Raw genomic sequence first — 8449 nt, 5'->3', positions numbered from 1 at the left:
TGCGTGCGCGTGTGCGTCAGGACTCAGTCGCTCAGTCGTGTCTGACTCTTTTGTGACCTCATGGACTGTAGCCCACCAGGCTCCTCTGTCCATGGGATTCTCCAGGCAAGAATACTGGAGTGGGTTGCCATTTCCTCCTCGAGAGAATCTTTCCGACCCAGGGACCAAACCTGTGTCTCGTGCACTGGAAAGCAAATTCTTTACCACTGAGCCACCAGGGAAGCCCTAGGCAAGATTGAGGACACTCAAAAAAATGAGAGAAAATGTGGTTGGGCTGGCTGCCAGTAAGATAGAGGTTACAAACCAGAGCTCTGGAGCCTGATAGAGTGAATCCCAAACAGCTCTAGCACCTAAATAACCATATTTAGGTTCTCTCCCCTCTACTTTCCTCCTCTATAAAAGTAGTATAAGAATGATGTCTACTTACACCCTGGTTAAAACGATTTACTGAGATAAATATACTTCAGGTATTTAGAAAAGTGCCTGGTATTCCATAAATACTCAATAAATATTAGTTGTAAGTAACTGAGAGTTTCTCAATACATAAAATTCTCAGAGTCTTTGGGCAGCTGTTATTAGCCCTCTTTGATAGCTGGCAAAGTAATCCTCAAAATTCTTCAAGCTAGGCTTCAACAGTATGTGAACCATAAACTTCCAGATGTTCAAGCTGGATTTAGAAAAGGTAGAGGAACCAGAGATCAAATTGCCAATATCTGTCGGATGATAGAAAAAGCAACAGAGTTCCAAAAAAGCATGTACTTCTGCTTTATTGACTATGCCAAAGCCTTTGACTGTGTGGATCACAACAAACTGTGGAAAATTCTTCAAGAGACTGAAATACCAGACCACCTCACCTGCCTCCTGAGAAATCTGTATGCAGGTCAAGAAGCAACAGTTACAACTGGACACGGGACAAGACTTGTTCCAAATAGGGAAAGGAGTATGTTAAGGCTGTGTATTGTCACCCTGCTTATTTAACTTATATGCAGAGTACATCATGCTAAATGCCAGGTTGGATGAAGCACAAGCTGGAATCAAGATTGCTGGGAAAAATATCAATAACCTCAGATATGCAGATGACACCACCCTTATGGCAAAAAGTGAAGAGAAACTAAAGAGCCTCTTGATGAAGGTGAAAGAGGAGAGTGAAAAGGCTGACTTAAAACTCAACATTCAAAAAGCTAAGATCATGGCATCTGGTCCCATCACTTCATGGCAAATAGATGGGGAAACATAGAAACAGTGAGAGACTTTATTTTCTTGGGCTCCAAAATCACTGCCAATAGTGACTGCAGCCATGAAATTAAAAGACGCTTACTCCTTGGAAGAAAAGCTATGACAAACCTAGAAGCATATTAAAAAGCAGAGATATTATTTTGCCAACAAAGGTCCGTCTAGTCAAAGCTATGGTTTTCCCAGTAGTCATTTATGGATGTGAGAGTTGAACCATAAAGAAGGCTGAGCACCAAAGAATTGATGCTTTTGAATTGTGGTGTTGGGGAAGATTCTTCAGAGTCCCTTGGACAGCAAGGAGATCAAACCAATCAATCCTAATGAAAATGAACCCTGAATATTCATATGAAGGACTGATACTGAAGCTGAAACTCCAATACTTTGGCCACCTGATGCAAAGAACCGACTCATTGGAAAAGACTCTGATGCTGGCAAAGACTGAGGGCAGAAGGAGAAGGGGATGACAGAAGACAAGATAGTTGGATGGCATCACCAACTCAATGGACATGAGTTTGAGTAAACTCGGGAGTTGGCGATGGACAGGGAAGTGTGCTGCAGTCCATGGGATCGCAAGGAGTCAGACACGGCTGAGCGACTGAACTGAGCTGAATGTACATAATGTCAACACTGTACATAGAGTGAACCTGTTGACTCAGAAAGTAAAGAATCTGTCCGCAATGCAGAAGACCAAAGTTCAATCACTGGGTCAAGAAGATCCCCTAGAGAAGGGAATGGCTACCCACTCCAGTACTCTTGCCTGAAGAATTCCACAGACAATGGAGCCTGGTGGGCTGCAGTCCATGGGGTCACAAAAAAGTCAGACCCGACTGAGCGACTGAACAACAACACAGCTGAAGAAACAGAGATTTAGAAAATTACATAACTTGCCCAAGGTCACTGAGGTGTGGACTGAGGAGTGCAGATTTGATGTCTCCAAGGCCCTCTTTTCACCTACATTTATAACCAACAAGAAATCTCACAGCCCAGGAAAATCAGCTCCACCAGGGCAGGGGGTTGAGTGGTGAAGAAGACAGAGAAACGGAAAGCGATGAGCATAACACAGGGATGAAACCAGGGATTTCAACCACTAGAAGCCCAAATTAAAGGCTAATTAACAGAAGGCAAGTTCAGTGGCTTAGATGAAACCAATGCAAAAGGGTTGACTGGAGAGTATGCTGTGCAGATGATAACCAGTACCTTGGTCCAGAAAGAAAGCCCTTCAAGCCTCCAGCTTCCTAATGCCTTCATCCAGATGGGATGTGGTCCCCAGGGATTCTGTCTCTGGGCCCCAGTACCCTCACCCCTTTAATAAGGAACTGAAAGGATCAGAATATGACACCCTAAGATGTGCCACTTTGGCATAGAGATTATTTCTGAGTTAAACAAGTTAAGAAGTGGCAAATTCAGAAACAGCTCTTTGCCCTCGCCCTACCTGCCTGAAAACTGACTAAAAAGTTTCCTTTGCAAACATTTTCTCTTTCCTGTCTTCCACATCAGGAGAACAGCCAGGAGACAGAAAGCCCCAAGATGGGTCTGCACAAACGAGTCTTGCTAAAACAGCACCCATCTTCCATTAGTTTTCCCCAGCTTCCCTGGTGGCTCAGCTGGTAAAGAATCCGCCTGCAATGTAGGAGACCTGGGTTTGACTCCGGAAGATCCCCTGGGGAAGGGAAAGGCTACCCACTCCAGTATTCTGGCATGGAGAATTCCACGGACTGTATAGTCCGTGGGGTCACAAAGAGTCGGACACTACTGAGTGACTTTCACTTTCAAATATTTATCTTTCCACGATTTATTGCCTTGTCTTGTCGTTTTTCTGTAAATATATTGCCCTTTGATACAATAGTATATAAGCCCCCAGGTTTAACTGCCTTGTTGAGTCTTAACTTTTCTGTGAAGTTCTCTGTGCACGTAAAAAATAAAGTATTACCATCAAATAAAATTTGTGTGTGACTTTTCTCCTCTTAATCTGTCCTTTCTAAAATGCTCTTTAATTGTGGTGAAAGTCACATAATACAAAGCATACTATTTTAACCATATTTGACTGTACAGTTCAGTGGCACTAAGTACATTCTCATTGTTATGCAACTCTCACCTTCATTCATCTGCTGAATTTTTCATTTTTCTAAACAGAAACTCTGTCCCCACTAAACACCAAGCCCCCTTCCCCCACTGCCACTCCCAACCCCTGAAACCCTGGCACCTACCAATGTCCTTTCTGACTCTATGAATTTGACTGTAAGTGGAATCAAACAGTATTTGTCTGCACCTGGTGTTTACTGAAATGCATTTTTCAGTTCAGTTGCTCAGTTGTGTCCAACTCTTTGTGACCCCATGGACTGCAGCACTCCAGGCCTCCCTGTCCATCACCAACTCCCAGAATTGCTCAAATTCATGTCCATTGAGTCAGTGATGCCATACAACCATCTCATCCTCTGTCGAACCCTTCTCCTCCTGCCTTCAATCTTTCCCAGCATCAGGGGCTTTTCCAATGAGTCAGTTCTTTGCATCAGGTGGCCAAAGTATTGGAGTTTCAGCTTTAGCGCCAGTCCTTCCAATGAACACTCAGGACTGATTTCCTTTAGGATTGATTGGTTGGATCTCCTTGCCGTCCAACAGACTCTCAAGAGTCTTCTCCAACACCACAGTTCAAAAGCATCAATTCTTCAGTGCTCAGCTTTCTTTATGGTTCAACTCTCATATCCATACATGACTACCAGAAAAACCATAGCTTTGACTAGACAGACCTTTGTTGGTAAAGTAATGTCTCTGCTTTTTAATATGCTCTCTAGGTTGGTCATAGCACTTCTTCCAAGGAGCAACTGTCTTTTAATTTCAAGGCTGCACTCACCATCTGCAGTGATTTTGGAGCCCCTAAAATAAAGTCTCTCACTGTTTCCACTGTTTCCCCATCTATTTCCCATGAAGTGATGGGACCAGATACCATAATCTTAGTTTTCTGAATGTTAATTTTTAAGCAAACGTTTTCACTCTCCTCTTTCACTTTCATCAAGAGGCTCTTTAGTTCTTCACTTTCTGCCATAAGGGTGGTGTCATCTGCATATCTGAGGTCATTGATATTTCTCCCAGCAATCTTGACTCCAGTTTGTGCTTCATCCAGCCCGGCATTTTGCATGATGTACTCTGCATGTAAGTTAAATAAGCAGAGTGACAATACATAATCTTGATGTATTCCTTTCCTGATTTGGAACCAGTCTGATTTTCCACGTCCAGTTGTAACTGTTGCTTCTTGACCTGCATACAGATTTCTCAGGAGGCAGGTGAGGTGGTCTGGTATTCCAATCTCTTGAAGATCTTCATTTCCCACAGTTTGTTGTGATCCACACAGTCAAAGGCTTTGGCATAGCCAATAAAGCAGAAGTAGATGTTTTTCTGGAACTCTCTTGCTTTTTCAGTGATCCAGTGGATGTTGTCAATTTGATCTCTTGTTCCTTTGTCTTTCCTAAATTCAGCTTGAACATCTGGAAGTTCATGGTTCACGTACTGTTGAAGCCTGACTTGGAGGATTTTGAGCATTAATTTGCTGGCTTGTGAAATGAGTGCAATTGTGTGGTAGTTTGAACATTCTTTGGCATTGCCTTTCTTTGGGATTGGAGTGAAAACTGACCTTTTCCAGTCCTGTGGCCACTGCTGACTTTTCCAAATTTGCTGGCATATCGAGTACAACACTTTCACAGAGTCATCTTTTAGGATTTGAAATAGCTCAACCGGAATTCCATCACCTCCACTAGCTTTGTTTGTAGTGATGCTTCCTAAGGCCCACTTGACTTCACATTCCAGGATGTCTGGCTCTAGGTGAGTGATCACACCATCGTGATTATCTGGGTCCTGAAGATCTTTTTTGTATATGGCAAGTTTGTATTCTTGCCACCTCTTCTTAATATCTTCTGCTTCTGTTAGGTCCATACCATTTCTGTCCTTTATTGAGCCCATCTTTGCATGAAATGTTCCCTTGGTATCTCTAATTTTCTTGAAGAGATCTCTAGTCTTTCCCATTCTATTGTTTTCCTCTATTTCTTTGCATTGATCACTGAGGAAGGCTTTCTTATCTCTCCTTGCTATTCTTTGGAACTCTGCATTGAATTGGGTATATCTTTCCTTTTCTCCTTTGCCTTTAGCTTCTCTTCTTTTCTCAGCTATTTGTAATGTCTCCTCAGACTACCATTTTACTTTTTTGCATTTCTTTTTCTTGGGCATAGTCTTGATCAACGCCTTCTGTAGAATGTCATGGATCTCCATACACAGTTTTTCAGGCACTCTGTCTATCAGATCTAATCCCTTGAATCTATTTCTCACTTCTACCTTATAATTGTAAGGGATTTGATTTAGGTCATACTAATGATCTAGTGGTTTTCCCTACTTCCTTCCATTTCAGTCTGAATTTGGCAATAAGTTCATGATCTGAGCCACAGTCAGTTCCCAGTCTTGTTTTGGCTTACTGTATAGAGCTTCTCCATCTTTGGCTGCAAAGAATATAATCAATCTGATTTCGGTATTGACTGCAAGAGTCTTCTCTTGTGTTGTTGGAAAGGGTGTTTGCTATGACCAGTGCATTCTCTTGGCAGAACTCTGTTAGCATTTGACCTGCTTCATTTTGTACTCCAAGGCCAAATTTGCTTGTTACTCCAGGTATCTCTTGACTTACTACTTTTGCATTCCAGTCCCATATAATGAAAAGGACATATTTTCGGCATGTTAGTTCTAGAAGGTCTTATAGGTCTTCATAGAACCATACTGGTTGGAGCATAGACTTGGATTACTGTGATATTGAATGGTTTGCCTTGGAAGAGAATAGGCATTCTCTTGTTTTTGAGATTGCATCCAAGTACTGCATTTTAGACATTTGTTTACTATGATGGCTACTCCATTTCTTCTAAGAGATTCCTGCCCATGTAGTAGATATAATGGTCATATATAATATAATGGTCTAAGTTATATAATATTATAATTATAATATTAATATTATATAATATGTAGTTTATATAATATTATATTATGTATTATATAATATGTAATTTATATATAATATATAATATATAATATAATATATATAAATATATAATATGTATTATATAATATATAATTTATATATTATATATAATATATAATATAGCATATATAAATATATAATATATATTATATAATATTATAATTATAATATATTATGTATTTATTATATATTATTTAATATATATTATATAATATTATATATTATATTATATGTTATTAATAATATATATTATATAATATTATAATTATAATATATAATATAATGGTCTGAGTTAAATTCACCCATTCCAGTTTATTTTAGTTCACTGATTCCTAAAATGTCTATGTTCACTCTTGCCATCTCCTGTTTGACCATTTCCAGTTTGCCTTGATTCATGGACCTAACATTCCAGGTTTCTGTGCAATATTGCTCTTTACAGCATCCAACCTTGGTTATATATATATATATATAATATATAATATTTAATATATTCTATATAATATATTTATGTATTATATATAATATATTGCTTCCATCACCAGTCACATCCACGACTGGGTGTTGTTTTTGCTTTGTCTCCATCTCTTCATTCTTTCTGGACTTATTTCTCCATTGATCTCCAGTAGCATATTGGGCACCTACCGACCTGGGGAGTTCATCTTTCAGTGTCCTATCTTTTTGCCTTTTCATACTGTTCATGGGGTTCTCAAGGCAGGAATACTGAAGTGGTTTGCTATTCCCTTCTCCAGTGAACCACATTTTGTCAGAACTCATTTTGTCAGAAATGCATTTTTAAGGTGAATTTAATATATGTCCGACAAACAGATTGTACCATCTTTTTTCCCCCCTCTGCTATACAATAAGTTCTCATTAGTTACTTATTTTATGCATGTGCTAAGTCACTTCAGTCAAGTCTGACTCTTTGTGACCCTATGGACTAATACCCACCAGGCTCTTCTGGCCATGGAATTTTCCAGGCAAGAATACTAGAGTGAGTTGCCATGTCCTCCTCCAGGGGATCTTCCTGACCCAGGGCTCAAACCCACATCTCTTAAATCTCTTGCATTGACAGGCAGGTTCTTTACCACTAGTACCATCTGGGAAGCCCATTTGATACGTAGTGTATATATATATATATATATATATATATATATATATATATATCTCAATCCTAGTCTCCCAATTTATCCCCAACCTGTTTTCCCCACTTGTGCATTAATCTGTCTTTTGTCAGCTTAATCCTCAGGTTCCAGACACATATAAGAGGGTAGAGAAGGAGGTTTCTTTAAATATCCTACAGTTCAAAGTCTTTTATTCTACAATCTGAAAAAGTTTAAAAGCAGATATCCTGGGGAAGGCAACACTTTGACTTACAAACCATACTCTTGGACTATAGATATATTTATCTTGTATATTAGTGCAACACCAGTACCTAGCTTGACACTTAAAAGAATGGATAGATATTCATTTGTAAGTAAATTAACAAGTAATGATAGGACTTCCCTGGTGGCTCAGATGGTAAAGCGTCTGCCTACAATGTGGGAGACCCGTGTTCGATCCCTGGGTTGGGAAGATCCTCTGGAGAAGGAAATGGCCACCCAATCCAGTACTCTTGCTGGGACAATCCCACGGACAGAGGAGCCTGGTAGGCTACAGTCCATGGGGGCACAAAGAGTCCGACACGACTGAGCAACTAAACTAAACTTTAAACAACTAATGAAATAAACAAACAAATAATATCAAAATATTTTCTGGGCTTCCCTGGTGGCTTTGGGGGTGAAGAATCCACCTGCCAATATAGGAGACACAGGTTCAATCCCTGATCCAGGAAGATCCCACATGCCTCGGAGCAACTAAGCCCAAGCGGCCAAACTCCTGAGCCTGTGCTCCAGAGCCGGGGAGCCACAACTACTGAAGCCCTTGTGCCCTGGAAAGTGCAAGTTGCAACTACAGCAGCCTGTGCACCTGCAGCCCGCGTTCCACAGCAAGAGAAGCCACTGCAGTGAGAAGCCCGCATGCTGCAACTGGAGAAAAGCTCGTGCAGCAGTGAGGAACAGCACAGCCTAAAATAAGTCAAAAAAATTATTCTTAGTATTTTCTAAGATGTTTTAATACCAGCAGATAGTAAGTGCTCAATAAATAAATGAGGAAATTAATAATGAAGATAAATGAGGAAATTAAAAGATGTTACAAGAAAGGCAAGTC

Source organism: Bos indicus, chromosome 29 (genome assembly GCF_029378745.1).
Source record: "Bos indicus isolate NIAB-ARS_2022 breed Sahiwal x Tharparkar chromosome 29, NIAB-ARS_B.indTharparkar_mat_pri_1.0, whole genome shotgun sequence".
NCBI classification, from domain to species: Eukaryota; Metazoa; Chordata; class Mammalia; order Artiodactyla; family Bovidae; genus Bos; species Bos indicus.
Note: the sequence above shows the minus strand (reverse complement) of the source record.